This window comes from Triticum urartu, chromosome 5 (genome assembly GCF_003073215.2).
Source record: "Triticum urartu cultivar G1812 chromosome 5, Tu2.1, whole genome shotgun sequence".
NCBI classification, from domain to species: Eukaryota; Viridiplantae; Streptophyta; class Magnoliopsida; order Poales; family Poaceae; genus Triticum; species Triticum urartu.
Genome location: NC_053026.1, coordinates 615,217,121 through 615,237,440, shown reverse-complemented (window position 1 = coordinate 615,237,440; position 20,320 = coordinate 615,217,121). Strand labels below are relative to the sequence as shown.

Sequence of the window (20,320 nt, the reverse complement as noted above, 5' to 3'; positions counted from 1 at the left end):
AGACAGCGGAGGATGACCCCTCCAAGAAGCAACCCAAGCGCCAGCGTCAGCGGCGCCGCTCTAAGTCTCGCCAAAGCAAAAGCGGTGACACCGGCACAGGAGATAATAGCAATCCGGACAGTGCCGAAGACGGCAACAATCCCCTCCAGCAAGATTTAGAGCAGGAGGATGGAGAAGCCAGCCCTCCCGAGAGAGCGGCAGATGGAGAGGCGGAGGATGATAATTACATGCCTCCCTCTGAAGATGAGGCAAGCCTCGATGACGATGAATTTGTCACGCCGGAGGATCCCGTCGAGCAAGAGCGCTTCAAGTGCCGGCTTATAGCCACGGCAAGTAGCCTTAAGAAAAAGCAGCAGCAGCTTCAAGCTGATCAAGATTTGCTAGTTGACAGATGGACTAAAGTCCTTGCGGCCGAAGAATATGAACTCGAACGCCCCTCCAAGAGTTACCCAAAGCGCAGGTTGCTACCCCGACTGGAGGAGGAAGCATTAAAACCTACATCTCCAGCATATGACGCGGCTGATCGGCCACCTCGTGGCCGTGACAGAGAGGCATTTCAGCCAAAAGCTCAGCCCGCACCCCGACGCCACTCAAATAAAAATGTCAAGGCACGGGGAAATACGCTAGACCTGCGAGACGTATTGGAGGACAAAGCAAAACACGCAAGATCGATCAACAGATCACGAGGGCGCTGAAGGAAATATGCCGTAGAGGCAATAATAAAGTTATTATTTATTTCCTTATATCATGATAAATGTTTATTATTCATGCTAGAATTGTATTAACCGGAAACATAATACATGTGTGAATACATAGACAAACAGAGTGTCACTAGTATGCCTCTACTTGACTAGCTCGTTGATCAAAGATGGTTATGTTTCCTAACCATAGACATGAGTTGTCATTTGATTAACGGGATCACATCATTAGGAGAATGATGTGATTGACTTGACCCATTCCGTTAGCATAGCACTTGATCGTTTAGTTTGTTGCTATTGCTTTCTTCATGACTTATACATGTTCCTATGACTATGAGATTATGCAACTCCCGTTTACCGGAGGAACACTTTGTGTGCTACCAAACATCACAACGTAACTGGGTGATTATAAAGGTGCTCTACAGGTGTCTCCGAAGGTACTTGTTGGGTTGGCGTATTTCGAGATTAGGATTTGTCACTCCGATTGTCGGAGAGGTATCTCTGGGCCCTCTCGGTAATGCACATCACTTAAGCCTTGCAAGCATTGCAACCAATGAGTTAGTTGCAAGATGATGTATTACGGAATGAGTAAAGAGACTTGCCGGTAACGAGATTGAACTAGGTATTGAGATAACGATGATCGAATCTCGGGCAAGTAACATACCGATGATAAAGGGAACAACGTATGTTGTTATGCGGTCTGACCGATAAAGATCTTCGTAGAATATGTAGGAGCCAATATGAGCATCCAGGTTCCGCTATTGGTTATTGACCGGAGACGTGTCTCGGTCATGTGTACATTGTTCTCGAACCCATAGGGTCTGCACGCTTAACGTTACGATGACAGTTTCATTATGAGTTTATATATCTTGATGTACCGAAGGTTGTTCGGTGTCCCGGATGTGATCACGGACTTGACGAGGAGTCTCGAAATGGTTGAGACATAAAGATCGATATATTGGACGACTATATTTGGACACCGGAAAGGTTCCGGGTAAGATTGGGACAATACCGGATCACCGAGAGGTTATCAGAACCCCTCGGGAGGTATATGGGCCTTATTGGGCCTTAGTGGAAAGGAGCAAGGGAGGGAGCCCCCCCCAAGCCCAATCCGAATTGGGAAGGGGGCCGGCCCCCCTTTCCTTCCTCCCTCCTTCCTCTTCCTTCCCTCTCCTACTCCTAATAGGAAAAGGGGAGTCCTACTCCCGGTGGGAGTTGGACTCCCCCCTTGGGCGCGCCACCCTCCTTGGCCGGCCCCCTCCTCCACTCCTTTATATACGGGGGCAGGGGGGCACCCCAGAGATACAACAATTGATCATTGATCTCTTAGCCGTGTGCGGTGCCCCCCTCCACCATAATCCTCGATAATATTGTAGCGGTGCTTAGGCGAAGCCCTGCGACGGTAGAACATCAAGATCGTCACCACGCCATTGTGCTGACGGAACTCATCCCCGACACTTCGCTGGATCGGAGTCCGGGGATCGTCATCGAGCTGAACGTGTGCAAAAACTCGGAGGTGCCGTAGTTTTGGTGCTTGATTGGTCGGGCCGTGAAGACGTACGACTACATCAACCACGTTGTTATAACGCCTTCGCTTCCAGTCTACGAGGGTACGTAGACAACACTCTCCCCTCTCGTTGCCGTGCATCACCATGATCTTGCGTGTGCGTAGGAATTTTTTTGAAATTACTACGTTCCCCAACAGGCGCGCCACTACGTGAGACGATAACCGTCACGCCGGATACAGTAAAAGTAAATCCGGCCGGGCCGAACACAGCGGACAAGACTCATTCGAGCTGCGTCGAGGCATAGCCCATTACAGAGGCGCCGCACACCCCATATGCTTCACAGACGAAGTAATGGATCATCAAATCCCAGAAGGTTTCAAACCTATAAATATTGAATCATACGATGGTACAACAGATCCTGCGGTATGGATCGAGGACTTCCTCCTGCACATCCACATGGCCCACGGTGACGATCTACACGCCATCAAATACCTCCCACTCAAACTCAAAGGACCAGCTCGGCATTGGCTTAATAGCCTGCCAGCAGAATCCATTGGCTGTTGGGAAGATCTGGAAGCCGCATTCCTCGACAACTTCCAGGGCACTTATGTGCAACCACCAGATGCCGATGACTTGAGCCACATAATTCAGCAGCCAGAGGAATCGGCTAGGCAATTCTGGACGCGGTTCCTGACAAAGAAAAATCAAATCGTCGACTGTCCGGATGTAGAGGCCCTAGCAGCTTTTAAGCACAACATCTGCGACAAGTGGCTCGCCTGGCACCTTGGCCAGGAAAAGCCGAAATCTATGGCAGCCCTCACGACACTCATGACCCGCTTTTGCGCGGGAGAAGACAGCTGGCTGGCTCACAGCAATAACATATCAAAGAACCATGGTACTTCAGATACCAAGGATAGCAATGGCAGGTCACGTCGCAACAAACATAAGCGCCACGTCAATAACGACAATACCGAAGATACGACAGTCAATGCCGGATTCAGAGGCTCTAAACCCGGTCAGCGGAAAAAGCCATTCAAAAGAATCATTCCGAGCCCGTCCAGTTTGGACCATATACTCGATCGCTCGTGCCAAATACATGGCACCCCCGACGAGCCAGCCAACCACACCAATAGGGAATGTTGGGTGTTCAAGCAGGCCGGCAAGTTAAACACCAAAAACAAAGATAAGGGATCACATAGCGTTGACGAGGAGGAGCCCCGGCCGCCGAACACCGGAGGACAGAAAAGGTTCCCCCCACAAGTGCAGATGGTGAACATGATATACGCAACCCACATCCCCAAGAGGGAGCGGAAGCGTGCGTTAAGGGATGTATATGCGTTGGAGCCAGTCGCCCCAAAGTTCAACCCATGGTCCTCTTGTCCGATCACCTTCGATCGCAGGGACCATCCCACTAGTATCTGTCATGGCGGATTCGCCGCACTGGTCCTAGACCCAATCATCAATGGATTTCACCTCACTCTGAGTCCTTATGGACGGCGGCAACAGCCTGAACCTGCTTTATCAGGACACAGTGCGCAAAATGGGTATAGACCCCTGAAGGATCAAACCCACAAAAACGACCTTCAAAGGTGTCATACCAGGTGTAGAGTCCCATTGCACAGGCTCAGTCACACTGGAAGTGGTCTTTGGATCCCCGAATAACTTCCGAAGTGAGGAGTTAATCTTTGATATAGTCCCGTTCCGCAGTGGCTATCATGCACTGCTCGGGCAAACCGCATTTGTGAGATTCAACGCGGTACCGCACTATGCATATCTCAAGCTCAAGATGCCAGGACCTCGGGGGGTCATCACAGTCAATGGAAACACAGAGCGCTCTCTCCGCACGGAGGAGCACACTGCGGCCCTCGCAGCAGAAGCGCAAAGCAGCCTCTTAAGGCAATCCACCAGTTCGGCGATTAAAGACCCGAACACCTTCAAGCGCGCCCGGAGTAATCGGCAACAAGACCGCCTGGCATGTTCCGAGCTCGCATAGCAATGCGGCCCCACCCCAGTCCCAGCCAAACGGCGAAATCCGTGCCACGCGTACATAATTACGCATTGAAAGTACCATGGGCATAGATGGGGGGCACGACTACGACACGTCCCAAAACGCGGCTCAACCGCACTAGGGGCTTCCCGCCTTATTATTTTCTCTCTCTTTCAGGACTTTACTCTCTGGAAACCCCGTCTGGCAGTATGTTTGCTGGACACATGATACAACAACCAAGGAGGCAGAAAGCTACATCGCACCATGGAACTCCCAGGTGGTCTCTGATAACGAGTGAAATTCATGCTTTAAACCATTCCTCAGCTTGCCCTTGGAGGGGACATGTCAAATAGTCCTACCTTTTTGCTTATCGCACTAATTGTATCATTCTGCTTCGACGCACCCTTCTTGAATAAACAATGCGCTACTTTTTTATGTTAAAAGTTTTTTCTAATTTTGAATGGTTTAAAAGTAATTTAGAAAATGGTACAAGTTCCACCGAGTTCGTATTTTCGAGCTAATTTTTTAACCATACGTCCAAATGCAGCAAATGATATGGCGTTGGAAATCTTGAAGAAATGCGAAACTTTTTTGTATATATTGTTTCTCCTAATTCATTACGGTTTTATGTCAGTTTTGAAAATGGTTAAAAATGTAATTTTGCCATAATTTCTACAAACTCAAATAATATACCGCTGAAAAGCTACGGAAAATGCGAAACTTTTTATGTTGATGGTTTTCTCTGATTCCTAGCTGTTTTTAAGTAATTTCAAAAACGGCGAGATCATTCGTTCTGCCTTTATCGCGAAACAGATTCTTCGAAAATGCACTGCGTGAAGAACTTGAACTTCTCAGAATGTCTACTTGAACTTCACTCTGTTTTTCACGTGCTTTTTTTGCTCGTAGATCTCCATCCACTACTCGTAGCTCTCCATCCACTCACCGGAATTGAGAAAGTGATATACCGATGGAAAGCTGCTGTAAACACACAACTTTCCCGTGTTGATCATTTTTTCATACTCGCGACGATTTTAAAAGTTTTTCATCTGAAATTCATTCACTATAGTAGTCGAACTTCGTGCTGTTTTCACGTTGAACTTCTGTGACGTATTTTTGTTTGTAATTTTCGCATCCATTCGTCAGTGTTACATAAATGATATTCCTTTTGTAGAAACCTCTCTCACAATATATTTTTTAACTTTCTCCGACCGAGAACTTGAACTTACACAAATGATATTCCTGCCGTTTTGAAGTAAATTAGAAAATGGAAAGATCATGATTTCTGCCTTCATCGCGAACGGAAACGCACTCCATGAAGTAGTTGAACTTCTGGAGCATGTCTATTTGAACTTCACTCTGTTTTGACGTGCCGTTTTTGCCCGTAACTCCCAAACCACTTATCGGAATTGAGCAATGATATACCGATGGAAAGCTGTTGAAAACTCGCAACTTTCCTGTGTTGATCAGTTTTTCATAAACGTGATGGTTCAATAGGATTTTTTGAATACACAAAAACATGTTTTAAACAGTATACATAAAACGTTTAAACCATTCATCGGAATATAGCATATAATATACTGTGGGAAAGCTTATGAATAGGAGCATCTTTTTCATGTAGACAGACCTTACAAATTCGTTGTTGTTTGAGAGTAGTTTTAAAAATGACAAAAACAACATCATTTTTGCCTTTTTTACATGTAATTGAAGGTCGGACGCCTCGCACTAGAGTTCTTGAACTTCACTGGGAGGAGCACGCGAACTTCTTGCAACAAACCTTTTAGGCTTTTAGTTTTACATTCTTTTTATTCTCACCTGAAACGCATCCCGTGTAGTAGTTGAACTTCCCGTTGTTTTCCCCTTGAACTTCTGTCACGTATTTTTGTTCAACCTCTCTCATAAGAATTTTTGAACTTTCTCGGTCCGAGCACTTGAACTTCTAGCAACAAAACTTTTACCCTTTGCTTTTTCATTCTTTTTTCCATACAAAATGCACATAGTGTAGTACTTGAACTTCTCGCAGTTATCAATCCGAACTTCTCTCAATTACATGAAAATATCTGAGTTTTTTAAAGACATCGAACCGCTTTACCTTTTTATTTGAACTTCATTGTGTATTTTTAGAAATGTCAAAATTGGAGGTTTTTTAGAAACATCGAACTTCTTCGTTATTTGGAATTGAACTTATTGGTTTTATTCTTTAGTAACTAGAAAAATCTGATTTTTCAAATAAATATCAAACTTTTCCGCTTTTTACAATTGAACTTCTTGGTTTTTTATTTTTATTTTCTGAGCTTATAAATACTAGGGTTTAATATAATTTGAACTTCTCAGTTATTTTAATTCCAACTTCACATATTTTTATTTTTTGAGTAAAGAATTGTGTTCGGTTTTAAAATAAACATCGAATTTGTCTTTTTTCTATTTTTGAACTTCATGGTTTAATCTTTAGTATCGGGGAAAATCCTGGTTTTCATTGATGAATTTCTTCAGTATGCGGTACATGTGAACTTAGGAATTTCTTAAACATGAACTTCGCATGCTATTGAAATTCAAGAAATTACACATAACATTATAAATACACTTCGTGTGCTACATGCACAACCAATACATTACTCTAATACATAAACTCCGTGTGCTACATGAACTTCTAGTGTTTTCTAGAAAAAATAGAAACGATGAAAGTCTTTTTTATGTTTTTTGAACTGCTCTATTTAAAAAAATCGAACTTCTTGTTTTTTATTTAGAAACGGTAAAATAACAGCTTCAAAGTGGTTTGTTATTTTTTGAATTATTGTGTTATTTCATTTGAACTTCTTATGATCTCCCCATCAGAAGATTTGGATTTTCCAATTTTGATGCATCGAACTACTTGGTTATTTTATTTTGAACTTCTTCTTCCCATTCTTTAATAATGAGAAAAAACTAATTTTTGCATAAACATCAAATTGCTCCTTTTTATTCAATTTGGACTCCTTAGGTTTTTAAATTCGAAATTCTGATTTTTTTTCATTAGTAGTGTGAAAAATACGAGTTTTTCTACAATTATCAAATTGCTTTGTTATTTCAATTTGAACTTCTAGGGTTTTTTTCAAAGCAGGAAATACTATTTTTAATAGAAATTTTGATCTGCTCTTTTTTTAATTTGAACTTCTTTGTTTTTTTATTCTTTAGTAGTGGTTAGAAATCCGAGGCTTTAGTAAATATTGAACCGCTCCGTTATATTAATTTGAACTTCTAGTTTTTTTAAAATTAGGTAAATCCTTTTTTATAAACATTTTTTGAATGGTTATGTTATTTTAATTTGAACTTCTTTGTTTTATTTTTTAGTAACATGACAAATACGAGTTCTGTAATATAACATCAAACTTTCCCGTCATCTATGATCATGTGATTTTTTCTGAATGATAGTTTGTGAACACATTTGATGGATGGATTGTGTGTCGAACTAGTAACTTTTTTTCTTAACATGCAAACCTTTTTTGTGTGGTGATTTTGTGACGGGTTCTTTATAGAACTAGTAAACATTATGGTAGTACTTTTTGTTTTTTCCTATGAGACGGAGTTGCAGAACACACAAAAAAACAAGCGTTCAGTTACTTTTCTGGTTGCACACAACAACATCTGGAGAGTAAGAAAGAAGGTCCACGTATGTTTTTCTATGGGGGATTACAACAAGCTGAGCACACAAATACATGACAGGAGCAGCAAGCTCTATTCGAGGTGAAATAGTGTTAATTAAAAAATTGCACTGTTTTTGTGTCCTCTGGCCGTGGCTGTGTTGGGCAGCAGCGGTGCTCCTTCTTGATGTTGATCCACGAGTGATTCAACTAACACGGTCAGGTTGAACTCCATGCTTTTTGAAGTCTGAACTTCATAGGAATTGGGAATGACCTTGGTGGTTGGAGTTACAGTCTTTTTGCTAGCCATATGGTTGAGGAAAGAGAGCAACCCCAGTTGCCGAGAGAGCCCAGATCGCGCCAACATCTGATCCTACACAAAAATGAGATTCTGATCCATTTCACCAACACAAAAATGAGATGAGCTGAGAGCACGGGAGATGCTGAAACTACCAAGTGATGTTCTTGATCCATTTAGCAGGCAAAACAAAGAAGAAACTGAATCAAAAGACAATTTGAACCCTCCAAAAATTGGAGCCAGGACTTCACCAGAGCATGGTGGAAGTGCAGATCTTGGCACTGCAGTGTCGACCGTCCTGGTGGTCAGGTGGTGTGTCATTGAACGGCCCAAGGTGACGACGGTGAACTGCTTGGGCGCTTCGGCTATAGAGCCCCACCGGGAGGAGGAGGTGGAGGAGGGGCGTAGATCCAGGGACGGCGACCCGTCGACGGGCAGGGGATGGCTTGGGGAGTGGCCCGCGTGTGATCCTGCTCAAGACGGTGGCCGCCGATCCGCGTGTGATCCTGCTCGAGAGGGTGGCCGTCAATCCGCGGGTGCGTCGGTGGCTGGCGAGGTTGGATCTTGGCGGCGAGGAACGGCGGCAGCTTCACCCTGGGGAAGATGGCGACGGCGGCGCGCCGGGGCAGTTGGCAGCGTTGGCCGTGGGAGCAGGCCTGGACCCAACTGCGGGAGAGGAGGCGCGCTGGCCAGGGGGGAGGGGGGAGGCACGCCGACCATTAGGGGAGGAGGCCCGCCGGCCGTGGGGGAGGAGGCCTGCCGGTTTGGTGCGGTGGGAGGCGCACCGGAGCAAGGGGCGGCGGCGGAAGGAAGTCTGGTGCGCGCCAGAGGTCGGGTCAGCGACTCGAGGTAGTGAAGGCGCCTGGACAGGGAAGCGGGGGGCGGCGGCGCCGAGGCTGGGGAAGCGGGGGCGGCGGCGGGAGGCGGCGGCGCCGCGGGCAGGGGAAGCGGGGGGCGGTGGCGAGATCGGGGGTGGTTGGGGATCGAGGGGAGAGTGGGTGTTGGTTTTTTTTCGTGCACGGGTTCGGGGAGTTCGGGAACAAGTGCACAGGGCCCTATATAGGGCGTGTGTGATCCAAATAACTATTCTAATCCCAGGATTAGAATAGTGTTGTCCTATATATATATGTTCATTCATGACATTCAGCACCCGTACACTCTGGTACAGCCAATACGCCAGGGGCTTAAGCGTACCCCATAATACGGCGTGAAAAGTCCGAACACTTTCGAAAGTGCAACACCCCGAACTTATAGCATTATATGCATCGGCTCCGAATCATGTCTTGGGTCAATAGTTGGGTTTGCCCGGCTCCCATGTTTTGGTACCTTATGTTCCGCTATATCGGCTAAGGTAGCACTGGGAGAACTACTGCGATTGTGCCCCGGTTCAGCTGGGCTAAGCACCTCAGTAGAGAAAGCTAAAACTGACTGTCATGATAAGGCGAGAGTTGGTCGCTGTTCGAGAGGTCTCGAGTCCCTAAAGACTTATGCCGCTTAGGGCGAGGAGTCGGCTTTGTCCGGCTTAGGTGTGTGTAGCGCCCCGAATTCGGCCTTCCGAATACTAGGGGCTTCGCCAAATTTAAAATTGTAGACTTCTATGGCTAAGTGAGAGTGATAAAGCATTATAGTCCGATTGCCTTGTTCGTTATGCTGAGCACCTCCCTCGAAGGACCCAACAATGGGAAAAAAGAGTGCTCAGATTTTCCCGAACACCCCAGCACTCGTGGCATGGGGGCAGAAGTCGACGACTGGCCATATCTCAGATTTGATAAACGTCCGCACATAAGGTAATATTTTAAATTCAGACAAGCGTTGCATAGCGCATATGAACAAGTTTTCATAATACAGGATCACACGAGCAATTTCATTCAAAAATTACATCCTTCGCACACTCTTCCGCCACAAGACGGGCACCCTTCAGGATACCCTCATAATACATTTCGGGGTGGCGATGCTCCTTGCCCTATGGCGGCCCCTCCTTCACCAGCTTCTCGGCGTCCATCTTGGCCCAGTGCACCTTCGCACGGGCAAAAGCCCAGCGGGCACCTTCGATGCAGACGGTCCGCTTGATGACTTCCAGCCGGGGGCAGGCGTCCACAAGCCGCCTCACCAGGACGAAGTAGCTGTGGGGAAGGGAGTCGCCAGGCCACATCCGGACTATAAGGCCCCTCATGGCCTGTTCGGCCGCCTTGTGCAGCTCGACCAGTTGCTTCAGCTGGTCGCTCATAGGCATCGGGTGTTCGGTCCCAGTATACTGAAACCAGAACAACTTCTCCGTCGAGCTTCCCTCCTCGGCCTGGTAATATTTCCCGGCGTCCGACACGCTGCGGGGCAAATCTGCGAATGCTCCTGGAGAGCTCCGGACTTGGGTAAGTAACAAGTAATTTACTTTCACATGCTTGCTTTGCATATTGAATGCCTTACACTCCGCTATCATCCTCATTGTTGGAAATATGCCCTAGAGGCAATAATAAATTAGTTATTATTATATTTCCTTATTCATGATAATCGTTTATTATCCATGCTAGAATTGTATTGATAGGAAACTCAGATACATGTGTGGATACATAGACAACACCATGTCCCTAGTAAGCCTCTAGTTGACTAGCTCGTTGATCAATAGATGGTTACGGTTTCCTGACCATGGAAATTGAGATGTCATTGATAACGGGATCACATCATTAGGAGAATGATGTGATGGACAAGACCCAATCCTAAGCATAGCTCAAAGATCATGTAGTTCGTTTGCTAGAGCTTTTCCAAATGTCAAGTATCATTTCCTTAGACCATGAGATTGTGCAACTCCCGGATACCTTGGGAGTGCTTTGGGTGTGCCAAACGTCACAACGTAACTGGGTGACTATAAAGGTGCACTACGGGTATCTCCGAAAGTGTCTGTTGGGTTGGCACGAATCGAGACTGGGATTTGTCACTCCGTATGACGGAGAGGTATGTCTGGGCCCACTCGATAATGCATCATCATAATGAGCTCAATGTGACCAAGTGGTTGATCATGGGATCATGCATTACGGTACGAGTAAAGTGAATTGCCGGTAACGAGATTGAACGAGGTATTGGGATACTGACGATCGAGTCTCAGGCGAGTAACATACCGATTGACAAAGGGAATTGTATACGGGATTGATTGAATCCTCGACATCGTGGTTCATCTGATGAGATCATCGTGGAACATGTGGGAGCCAACATGGGTATCCAGATCCCGCTGTTGGTTATTGACCGGAGAGTCGTCTCGGTCATGTCTACGTGTCTCCCAAACCCGTAGGGTCTACACACTTAAGGTTCGGTGATGCTAGGGTTGTAGAGATATTAGTATGTGGTAACCCGAAAGTTGTTTAGTGTCCCGAATGAGATCTCGGATGTCACGAGGAGTTCCGGAATGGTCTGGAGGTGAAGAATTATATATAGGAAGTCCAGTTTCAGCCATCGGGAAAGTTTCGGGGTCACCGGTATTGTACCGGGACCACCGGAAGGGTACCGGGGATCCACCGGGTGGGGCCACCTACCCCGGAGGTCCCCATGGGCTGAAGTGGGGAAGGGAATCAGCCCCTGGTGGGCTGGTGCGCCCCCTTGGGCCTCCCCCTGCGCCTAGGGTTGGCAACCCTAGGGGTGGGGGGCGCCCCACTTGGCTTGGGGGGCAAGCCACCCCCCTTGGCCCCCCTTGAGATCCAATATCTAGGGCCGGCGCCCCCCTAGGAGCCCTATATATAGTGGGGGGAGGGAGGGCAGCCGCACCAAGGCCCAGCCCCTCCCCTCCCCAACACCTCTCCTCCTCCCTTAAGAGCTTGGCGAAGCCCTACCGAGAACACCGCTCCGCCACCACCACGCCGTCGTGCTGCTGGATCTCCATCAACCTCTCCCTCCCCTTGCTGGATCAAGAACGAGAGACGTCTCCAACAGTACGTGTGTTGAACGCGGAGGTGCCGCCCGTTCGGCGCTAGATCATCGGTGATTTGGATCACGACGAGTACGACTCCATCAACCCCGTTCTCTTGAACGCTCCCACTCGCGATCTACAAGGGTATGTAGATGCACTCCCCTTTCCCTCGTTGCTAGATAACTCCATAGATTGATCTTGGTGATGCGTAGAAAATTTTAAATTCTGCTACGTTCCCCAACAGTGGCATCATGAGCTAGGTCTATGCGTAGTTTCTATGCACGAGTAGAACACAAGTTGTTGTGGGCGTCGATTTTGTCAATTTACTTGCCGTTACTAGTCTTATCTTGATTCGGCGGCATCGTGGGATGAAGCGGCCCGGACCGACCTTACACGTACGCTTACGTGAGACTGGTTCCACCGACTGACATGCACTAGTTGCATAAGGTGGCTAGCGGGTGTCTGTCTCTCCCACTTTAGTCGGATCGGATTCGATGAAAAGGGTCCTTATGAAGGGTAAATAGAAATTGGCATATCACGTTGTGGTTTTGGCGTAGGTAAGAAACGTTCTTGCTAGAAACCCTAGCAGCCACCTAAAACTTGCAACAACAATTAGAGGACGTCTAACTTGTTTTTGCAGCATATGCCGTGTGATGTGATATGGCCAAAAGGATGTGATGAATGATATATGTGATGTATGAGATTGATCATGTTCTTGTAATAGGAATCACGACTTGCATGTCGATGAGTATGACAACCGGCAGGAGCCATAGGAGTTGTCTTAATTTATTTATGACCTGCGTGTCAACATAAACGTCATGTCATTACTTTACTTTATTGCTAAACGTTAGCCATAGTAGTAGAAGTAATAGATGACGAGACAACTTCATGAAGACACGATGATGGAGATCATGATGATGGAGATCATGGTGTCATGCCGGTGACGATGATGATCATGGCGCCCCGAAGATGGAGATCAAAAGGAGCAAAATGATATTGGCCATATCATGTCACTATTTGATTACATGTGATGTTTATCATGTTTTACATCTTATTTTCTTAGAACGACAGTAGCTTAAATAAGATGATCCCTCGCAATAATTTCAAGAAAGTGTTCCCCCTAACTGTGCACCGTTGCGAAGATTCGTTGTTTCGAAGCACCACGTGATGATCGGGTGTGATAGATTCTAACGTTCGAAAACAACGGGTGTAAGCCAGATTTACACACCAATACACTTAGGTTGACTTAACGAGCCTAGCATGTACAGACATGGCCTCGGAACAAGGAAGACCGAAAGGTCGAACATGAGTCGTATAGAAGATACGATCAACATGAAGATGTTCACCGATGATGACTAGTCCATCTCACATGATGATCGGACACGACCTAGTTGACTCGGGTCATGTATCACTTAGATGACTAGAGGGATGTCTATCTAAGTGGGAGTTCATTGAATAATTTGATTAGATGAACTTAATTATCATGAACATAGTCAAAAGGTCTTTGCAAATTATGTCGTAGCTCACGATTTGGTTCTACTGTTTTAGATATGTTCGTAGAGAGAATTTAGTTGAGAGTTGACAGTAGCAATTATGCGGACTGTGTCCGTGAACTGAGAATTGTCCTCATTGCTGCATAGAAGGGTTATGTCCTTAATGCACCGCTCAGTGCGTTGAACCTCGAGCGTCGTTTGTAGATGTTGGGAAACATCTGACATACACATTTTAATGACTACGTGATAGTTCAGTGCGTAATACTAACGGTTTAGAATTGTGGCACCAAAGACGTTTTTGAAACGTCGCAGAACATATGAGATGTTCCAAAGACTGAAATTGGGATTTCAGACTAGTGCCCACGTCAAGAGGTATGAGACCTCTGACAAGTCTCTTAAGCCTGCAAACTAAGGGAGAGAAGCTCAATCGTTGAGCATGTGCTCAGATTGTCTGAGTACTACAATCGCTTGAATCGAGTGGGAGTTAATCTTCCAGATGAGATAGTGATAGTTCTCCATAGTCACTGCCACCAAGCTATTAGAGCTTAGTGATGAACTATAACATATCGGGGATAGACATGATGATCCTTGAGCAATTCGCGATGTTTGACACCGTGAAAGTAGAAATCAAGTAGGAGCATCAATTGTTGATGGTTAGTAAGACCACTAGTTTCAAGAAGGGCAAGGGAAAGAAGGGATACTTCATGAGACGACAAATCAGTTGCTGCTCTAGTGAAGAAACCCAAGGTTGAACCAAGCCCGAGACTAAGTGCTTCTATAATGAGGGGAACGGTCACTGAAGCAGAAATACCCTAGATCCTTGGTAGATGAGAAGGCTGGCAAGGTCGACAGAAGTATTTTGAATATACATTATATTATTGTGTACTTTACTAGTACTCCTAGCAGCACCAGGGTAATAAATACCGATTCGGTTGCTAAGTGTTAGTAACTCGAAATAAAAGGCTACGGAGACTGGCTAAAGGTGAGATGACGATATGTTGGAAGTGTTTCCAAGGTTGATGTGATCAAACATCGCACGCTCCCTCTACCATCGGGATTGGTGTTAAACCTAAATAATTGTTATTTGGTGTTTGCATTGAGCATAGACATGATTGGATTATGTTTATTGCAATACGGTTATTCATTTAAGGAGAATAATGGTTACTCTGTTTATTTGAATAATACCTTCAATGGTCTTGCACCTAAAATGAATGGTTTATTGAATCCCGATTGTAGTGATACACATGTTCATGCCAAAAGATATAAAATAGTAATGATAGTACCACATACTTGGGGCACTGCAATTTGAGTCATAAAACGCATGAAGAAGCTCCATGTTGATGGATCTTTGGACTCACTTGATTTTGAATCACTTGAGACATGCGAACCATGCCTATTGGTATATATGCATGAAGAAACTCCATACAGATGGATCGTTTGGACTCACTTGATTTTGAATCACTTGAGACATGCAAATCATACCACATGGGCAAGATGACTGAAAGCCTCGTTTTCAGTAAGATGGAACAAGAAAGCAACTTGTTGGAAGTAATACATTTTGATGTGTGCAGTCCAATGAGTGCTGAGGCACGTAGTGGATATCGTTATGTTCTTACTTCACACATGATTTGAGTAGATGCTAAGTATATTTACTTGATGAAACACAAGTCTGAATTATTGAAAGGTTTAAGTAATTTCAGAGTGAAGTTGAAGATCGTCGTGACAATATGATAAAATGTCTATGATATGATCAAAGAGATGAATATCTGAGTTACGAGTTTGGCACACAATTAAGACATTGTGGAAATTGTTTCACAACTAATACCGCCTGGACCACCATAGTGTGATGGTGTGTCCGAACATCACAACTGCACCCTATTGGATATGGTGCATACCATGATGTCTCTTATCGAATTACCACTATCGTTTATGGGTTAGGCATTAGAGACAACCGCACTCACTTTAAATAGGGCACCACACAATTCCGTTTGAGACGACACCGTATGAACTATGGTTTAGAGAAACCTAAGCCGTCGTTTCTTAAAAGTTTGGGGCTGCGATGCTTATGTGAAAAAGTTCCAGGCTGATGAGCTCGAACCCAAAGCGGATAAATGCATCTTCATAGAATACCCAAAAATAGTTGGGTATATCTCCTATTTCAGATCCGGAAGCAAAAGTGATTGTTTCTAGAAACGGGTCCTTTCTCGAGGAAAAGTTTCTCTCAAAAGAATTGAGTGGGAGGATGGTGGAGACTTGATGAGGTTATTGAACCGTCACTTCAACTAGTGTGTAGCAGGGCACAGGAAGTCGTTCCTGTGGCACCTACACCAATTGAAGTGGAAGCTTATGATAGTGATCATGAAACTTCGGATCAAGTCACTACCAAACCTCGTAGGACGACAAGGATGCGTACTACTTCAGAGTGGTACGTAATCCTGTCTTGGAAGTCATGTTGCTAGACAACAATGAACCTACGAGCTATGGAGAAGCGATGGTGGGCCCAGATTCCGAAAATTGGCTCGAGGCCATAAAATCCGAGAGAGGATCCATCTATGAAAACAAAGTGTAGACTTTGGAAGAACTACTTGATTGGGTACATATGGATTTTAAAAGGAAGACAGACGATGATGGTAAGTGTCACCATTAAGAAAGCTCGACTTGTCGTTAAGATGTTTCCCGACAAGTTCAAGGAGTTGACTACGATGAGACTTTCTCACTCGTAGCGATGCTAAGAGTCGATTGGAATTATGTTAGCAGTTACTGCATTATTTATGAAATCTTGCAGATAGGATGTCAAAACATTGTTTCCTCGACGTTTTTCTTGAGGAAAGGTTGTATGTGATACAACCAGAAGGTTTTGTCAATCCTGAAAGATGCTGACAAGTATGCAAAGCTCCAGAAATCCTTCTAAGGACTGTAGTAAGCATCTCGGAATTGGAATGTACGCTTTGATGAGATGATCAAAGATTTTGGGTTTATACAAAGTTTATGAGAAAGTTGTATTTCCAACGAAGTGAGTGGGAGCACTATAGAATTTTTTATGAGTATATGTTGTTCACATATTGTTGATCAGAAATGATGTAGAACTTCTGGAAAGCATGCAGGGTTATTTGAAAAGTGTTTTTCAATGGAAAACCTGGATTAAGCTACTTGAACATTGAGCATCAAGATCTATAAGGATAGATCAAAATCGCTTAATAGTACTTTCAAACGAACACATACCATGACAAAATTTTGAAGGAGTTCAAAAATAGATGACAAAGAAGGAGTTCTTGGCTGTGTTATAAGGTATGAGTATTGAGTAAAACTCAAGACCTGACCACGGCAGAATAGAGAGAAAGGACGAAGGTCGTCCCCTATGCTTTAGACGTAGGCTCTAAAGTATGCAATGTTGTGTACCGCACCTGAAGTGTGCTAAGCCATGAGTCAGTCAAGGGGTACAAGTGTGATCTAGGAATGGATCACAGGACAACGGTCAAGGTTATCCTTAGTAACTAGTGGACTAAGGAATTTTCTCGATTATGGAGGTGGTAAAAGAGTTCGTCGTAAAGGGTTACGTCGATGCAAACTTTGACACTAATCCGGATGACTCTGAGTAGTAAACCGGATTCGTATAGTAGAACAGTTATTTGGAATAGCTCCAAGTAGCGCGTGGTAGCTGCATCTACAAGATGACATAGAGATTTGTAAAGCACACATGGATCTGAAAGGTTCAGACTCATTGACTAATAAACCTCTCTCACAAGCAAGATATGAACAAACCCCATGGGTGTTGGATTCATTGCAATCACATAGTGATGTGAACTAGATTATTGACTCTAGTGCAAGTGGGAGACTGTTGGAAATATGCCCTAGAGGCAATAATAAATTAGTTATTATTATATTTCCTTGTTCATGATAATCGTTTATTATCCATGCTAGAATTGTATTGATAGGAAACTCAGATACATGTGTGGATACATAGACAACACCATGTCCCTAGTAAGCCTCTAGTTGACTAGCTCGTTGATCAATAGATGGTTACGGTTTCCTGACCATGGACATTGGATGTCGTTGATGACGGGATCACATCATTAGGAGAATGATGTGATGGACAAGACCCAATCCTAAGCCTAGCACAAGATCGTGTAGTTCGTATGCTAAAGCTTTTCTAATTTCAAGTATCATTTCCTTAGACCATGAGATTGTGCAACTCCCGGATACCGTAGGAATGCTTTGGGTGTACCAAACGTCACAACGTAACTGGGTGGCTATAAAGGTGCACTGCGGGTATCTCCGAAAGTGTCTGTTGGGTTGGCACGAATCGAGACTGGGATTTGTCACTCCGTGTAACGGAGAGGTATCTCTGGGCCCACTCGGTAGGACATCATCATAATGTGCACAATGTGACCAAGGAGTTGATCACGGGATGATGTGTTACGGAACGAATAAAGAGACTTGCCGTTAACGAGATTGAACGAGGTATCGGGATACCGATGATCGAATCTCGGGCAAGTATCATACCGATAGACAATGGGAATTGTATACGGTATTGATTAAATCCTCGACATCGTGGTTCATCCGATGAGATCATTGTGGAACATGTGGGAGCCAACATGGGTATCCAGATCCCGCTGTTGGTTATTGACCGGAGAGTCGTCTCGGTCATGTCTGCGTGTCTCCCGAACCCGTAGGGTCTACACACTTAAGGTTCGGTGACGCTAGGGTTGTAGAGATATTAGTATGCGGTAAGCCGAAAGTTGTTCGGAGTCCTGGATGAGATCCCGGATGTCACGAGGAGTTCCAGAATGGTCCGGAGGTGAAGATTTATATATAGGAAATCCAGTTTCGGCCATCGGGAAAGTTTCGGGGGTAATCGGTATTGTACCGGGACCACCGGAAGGGTCCCGGGGGTCCATCGGGTGGGGCCACCTATCCCGGAGGGCCCCATGGGCTGAAGTGGGAGGGGAACCAACCCCTGGTGGGCTGGCGCGCCCCCATGGGCCTCCCCCTGTGCCTAGGGTTGGAAACCCTAGGGGTGGGGGCGCCCCACCTGACTTGGGGGGCAAGTCCCCCTTGGCCGCCCCTCCCCCTTGGAGATGGGATCTCCTAGGGTCGGCTCCCCCCTAGGGGCCCTATATATAATGGGGGGAGGGAGGGCAGCCGCACCCAAAAGTCCCTGGTGCCCCCTCTCCCTCCGTGACACCTCTCCCTCTCGTTGGTGCTTGGCGAAGCCCTACCGAGATCCCGCTGCTTCCACCACCACGCCGCCGTGCTGCTGGATCTCCATCAACCTCTCCTCTCCCCTTGCTGGATCAAGAAGGAGGAGACGTCTCTCCGTTCCGTACGTGTGTTGAACGCGGAGGTGCCGTCCGTTCGGCGCTAGGATCATCGGTGATTTGGATCACGACGAGTACGACTCCATCAACCCCGTTCTCTTGAACGCTTCCGCTTAGCGATCTTCAAGGGTATGAAGATGCACTCCCTCTATCTCGTTGCTAGTATCTCCTAGATTGATCTTGGTGACACGTAGGAAAATTTTGAATTATTGCTACGTTCCCCAACACTCATCGCCTCAATTTCCTGGAGGGCCTTTTGGGCTTCGGCCTTGGCATGCTTTGTGCTCTCGAGGGCCGCGGCAAGCTCGAACTCTCGCGTCTTCGAGTCAAGCTCCAAAGCCTCGTGCTTCTTCACGAGAGCCTGGAGCTCTTGCTGCACCTCGCCCACCCGTGCCTCTTGTTTCTCCCGCTCGGTGCGCTCCTTGGCCGCTTTGTTTTCGGCCTCGAACAACGCTTGCTTCAGGGTCGCCACTTCGGTCGTGGCCCCTGGCACATCCATGATGATCCTATCATTTTGCAACCGCATCTTTATATATATATATATATATATGTATATGTATATGGACAAGGCATTACTTACCTTTGTTCTCCTCGAGCTGCCTCTTGGCAAGGCCGAGCTCTCCCTCGGACCGCTCGAGGTTCTGCTTCAGTGCGGCAGAGGTCAGCAGCGAAGCCTGCATACGCATACAGACATACTTATATTAGACTCCTGCAGATATTATTTGATCCTCTATTCGGCTTTTCTTTGTGAACACCAAACAGAGCATCAGGGGCTACTGTCTATGCGGTAATATTTTACCTATATTTTAAATACTTACCTCTAAGCCTGTTAGAAGGCTGGTACAGGCTTCAGTCAGTCCGCTCTTGGCGGACTGAACCTTCTTGATCACCGCACTCATAATAGTGCGGTGCTCTTCATCGATGGAAGCGCCGCGAAGCGCTCCCAGCAGGTTGTCCGTGAAGGAAATATGCCCTAGAGGCAATAATAAAGTTATTATTTATTTCCTTATTTCATGATAAATGTTTATTATTCATGCTAGAATTGTATTAACCGGAAACATAATACATGTGTGAATACATAGACAAACAGTGTCACTAGTATGCCTCTACTTGACTAGCTCGTTAATCGAAGATGGTTATGTTTCCTAACCATAGACATGTGTTGTCATTTGATTAACGGGATCACATCATTAGGAGAATGATGTGATTGACATGACCCATTCCATTAAGCTTAGCACCCGGTCGTTTAGTATGTTGCTATTGCTTTCTTCATGACTTATACATGTTCCTATGACTATGAGATTATGCAACTCCCGTTTGCCGGAGGAACACTTTGTGTGCTACCAAACGTCACAACGTAACTGGGTGATTATAAAGGAGCTCTACAGGTGTCTCCAAAGGTACATGTTGGGTTGGCGTATTTCGAGATTAGGATTTGTCACTCCGATTGTCGGAGAGGTATCTCTGGGCCCTCTCGGTAATGCACATCACATAAGCCTTGCAAGC

The 20,320-nt window shown here is 45.7% G+C and overlaps 1 long non-coding RNA gene across 1 annotated transcript; it reads right to left on the bottom strand.

The window, feature by feature from the left end:
• Nucleotides 1-7,815: 7,815 nt before the first annotated feature.
• On the bottom strand, nt 7,816-8,944 carry LOC125506310. The gene is made up of 2 exons (XR_007282627.1): nt 8,360-8,944; nt 7,816-8,177 (listed from the first exon to the last, which is right to left on the bottom strand). It is a non-coding gene; the product is annotated as an uncharacterized LOC125506310 (long non-coding RNA).
• Between the last annotated feature and the right edge of the window lie 11,376 nt (nt 8,945-20,320).